This window comes from Platichthys flesus, chromosome 19 (assembly GCF_949316205.1).
Source record: "Platichthys flesus chromosome 19, fPlaFle2.1, whole genome shotgun sequence".
In the NCBI taxonomy this organism is placed as follows: domain Eukaryota; kingdom Metazoa; phylum Chordata; class Actinopteri; order Pleuronectiformes; family Pleuronectidae; genus Platichthys; species Platichthys flesus.
In genome coordinates, this window is record NC_084963.1 from 11,363,270 (window position 1) to 11,367,291 (window position 4,022).

The window sequence follows — 4,022 nt, forward strand, 5'->3', positions numbered from 1 at the left end:
AACAATAGGTTTTTAAAGCATGTTAAATCATCCAGTATCTAAAATCAAAAAATATAAAAGTAACTTTTAAGTAAGGCTGTCAAATATATGTAGTAAAGTAGAAAATACAATGGTTTACAATTTCTGTGAAATGTGTATTAAAAACAAGATAAAATGACACAGACACACAATCATTTGTCCATCTTCTTGATGTGCTTAGTTTCTCATGAGTGGTCGTTCTTCAACAAGTTCGGCGGTTCAATTCCCACTCTTCCCCATCTGCATGCTTACGTGTCCTTGGCAAGATACTGACCACCTTAAATTGGCAGGATTAACCCTCCTAGCAATTTAATTGCACAATATCTTACACTATATAATTAAAAAATAAATAATTAAATTAACAACTTAAATTAAATTAATCCTGCGCAGTCAGTTCAGAAGGGATTTCTGACTTGTACCATAAATAACATAAGTTTTTTTATTAGCTACATTTTTTAATGTCTGTGTGATAGATAGATAGATACATGGATACTTTATTAATCACGTGGGAAATTCAGTGTTGGGGGGGAAATTATGAAACTATTATTATTTAATCATCAATATTATTGCCTATTTTTGTATATGGATAAAAAAAAAAAATTCACATGCTGATGACTGAGCAGCAATCTAATAATGTCTGTACTTTTTTCAATTTCTCCACTTCTTATTCTTATTATTTATAATAACAATGTGTCAGTCAGAGGGACTTAATCTCTACTGAACTCAGTCCATGGAGTTACAATGGAACTCAGATTTTCTCAGCCATAGGATGAAGCTCTGATATAAAACCTTTGAGGACTCCGCATGAGCATAACTCTCACAAAGACTCATACATAATTGTGTAAAACTAAACTGAATGCTATCAAGTATTTCAAATCAAACTTTTTACAACAGCTTTCGATCAAAACTCAGACCAGGACATGATGAGAGGAATCATTTCATTTTATTATTTATACGTGCAGATATTCAAAAAAACATGAATGGAGCCAAAGTGCTTTTCAATCATAATGAGTAGAACAACACCAATAGTAAAAAAACATGATATGTACAATCTTAGAGGTAAACATTATAAAAAAGATAAATTGTTAAACATAAACAGCAAGATTGACTGAGATTCATAGACAGTCACAAGGTAAAATTGCATAAAAGTGGAGTAAAATCTAAAAAAGGAGCAAGAGTCAGTGGAGAGGAGCACAGCTGCAGATGTGCTTTAAGGGGAGGAGGCTCAAACTGCTCCCTATGACTTGTAATGTGAATTTCTCCATGAAGGAGCAAATCGGGAAGGATGGCCACTTCCTGGAGAGACCCCATCAATAGTCTTAGCTGAAGCTCTCCTAGGGCTCCTCTTCCTCTTTTTTCCCTGTAAACAAAAAATAAATACTTTAAACATTCTATCTGACGTCAGCGGATAACACCTCAGTGTTGTATCATGTATAGTAACAACGTGAACATGTATGATTTGTATGAGAGCAGTGAACTTACATAATTGTCCCTTGCTGACCAGTCAGGGTAGAGCTGGCTGTGGATCCGACTCAGCCTCCTATATTCTTCATAATATTTCTCCTGCTGCTTTTTAGAGAGCGCCTTCCACTGTGGACACACAACATGTTAGTTAACAGTGCATACAGCACAGCAACACAAAACCACGCTTAAATGCAGGCTGACAAGTGCACAAACACAATATGAACAGATCCAGAGGTTTAAGAAGTGTTGTCTTAGGCGCTGCTAGGTGAGGTGAAGTTTGTGTTACTCAGAGTCTCAAAGACACTTACCATCTGTCCAATGATGGTGTTGACGGCCGCAGAGTTTTTGAGCTTGGCCATAATTTTCGGCCTCTGCTCCTGCCTATACAGCATGAAGGCGTTGGGCGGCTTCTTGATGTACTGCGTGTCGTCCTCCTCCTCGATCACAAGCTTTCTCTTTCTGTGGGGAAACAGAGCAAAACAGACAGACGGCATGAATTACCACTGTGTAAAACTATGAGGAAAGAAACTAACATGTTAACTGGGACATAGGTCCACAAGTCAATATAAATAAATGAAATATAAGACCACTTGGAACAAGACTTACTGTGTACTGCGGGCGTTCACTGGAGGAGGAACTCTGTCTCCTGGAGCCCCGTAAATCACCTTTTTATCACTACAGAAACACAGTCAGACACATTAGATGACAGATAAAAGTGGGGTTGAAGATAAAAACAGAGCCTTGTAGGTGTGTCCATGTGTGTGTGTGTGTGTGTGTGTGTGTGTGTTTGTGTGTATGTACTTACAATACTCCAATAGGTCTCAGCCTCACCTCCAGGTGTTTAGTGCGAGTCTCTGTTTGCTGATTGTCAAACTGAAGACGTGAAAACACAAAAACAAGAGGTCAGACAAACTTAATCGTCTGTGTCATCAGTCAAAAACACAACTTGCACATATTTAAACCAGACCCTTGTATAATCATTTCATCTTAACATTGTCAATGTGACTCCCCTCAGTTAAAACACGAACACAAGGCATTCCTTTTGGTCACTGGCATTTGTTTGCAGACAAGCATGTCGTGAAAAAAGTGAGTAAAATATATACATAAACACATTACTCAGGTACAACTCGAGCATTGCATAGTAAGTACAAGCTTAACTTCACATATGACACATAGAAAGAATACAGGTTAGTTAACTTAAAGATAATCAGCCTTTAAACAATATTTGAAACATAAATAGGTTTTCACCTTGAAATTGTGTAAAAACCACAAGCACATTACCCAGCTAACGTATTATACCTTTAGCATTTTAGCTCGCGAGCATAATATTCCATTAGCATTTTAGCCTGCTAGCATATTAGACGATTAGCATATTCGAACGTTAGCATATTAGCCCGCTAGCATACTCTCACATTTGCCCGCAGCTAATTAGAGAATTAGCATACCAGCCCGTTAGAATATTAGTCTTATTTTTTTTTCAATTTATATTGAACTAAATGTCATAAATTAACTTAAAAATGTTATAACTGACCCTAATGGAAGCTTCTTACTATAATTTAATTAAAGAACGACGTTTTAGTGCACGTTAGATGATGTTTTTGGGGGGAGTCCCAGTAGATGTCTACAAAAGAAATCATCCCTAATATAAGTTGAGCTTCTCTTCCTAAGAGATTTGGCTGCTGGGAGCTGTCATTTCTGTGTTAAAGTATATTTCTGACCCAGGTATTGATCCACTTCTTGTGAATCTATCTCTAACCCGCAGTTAGGACCTTACCTGTGTCTGGCAGTGCACGGGGTCCGGCTGCAGGAGGCTCTGCTGCTGGTAAATCAGTGGAGCGACCAGGTCATCGCATAGATCCTGCAGCAGCTGCTCCCAGGTGAGGCCTGTCGCCACCAGGGGGGTGTATTCAGCAGGGGTCTCCTCCAGGGGGTAAAACCAGTCATCTACCGGGACGGCCTGAGGTGTCGGGTCGCTCAGGTCGCCACAGATCGCCCTTGCAATCTCCCAGGTCATGTCCAGTTCATCGTTAATCTCCATATTCTCCACAAACCCGTAAACATGAGCGTCAAAATCCATTATTTTCAGCTTCGTCTCTGAGATTTAAGTGAAGAGTTAGATCGTCTATCCATAAGTTTCTCCGTATGTTTCTGCCTGAGCTCCACAGGTGACGTGACCCAACTGATGCTAAATGCCACTTTATAGTCCAGCCAACGTTCTAATTGGCTTTGATCTCTCTTTTCAAAAAACTACACCAAGCTGTTTTTTTTTTCAAACAGCATCACACATATGTATTATAACACCTATAGGTACTTTTACTGAAGTCGTAGTCAAATTGACGATCGAGGTACAATATATAAATAAATATTCCTTATGTGTTTATAAAAAGAACACAATATAAAAACATACTAAACTGCGTTATATAACAAATAACTGTTACACAAACAAGATTACATATTTACCCAAAACTGATGTTTTTTTCCCACAAGATTAATCTCACACAGTCAAGAACATAGACTTAATAGAATCACAACACAGCAAC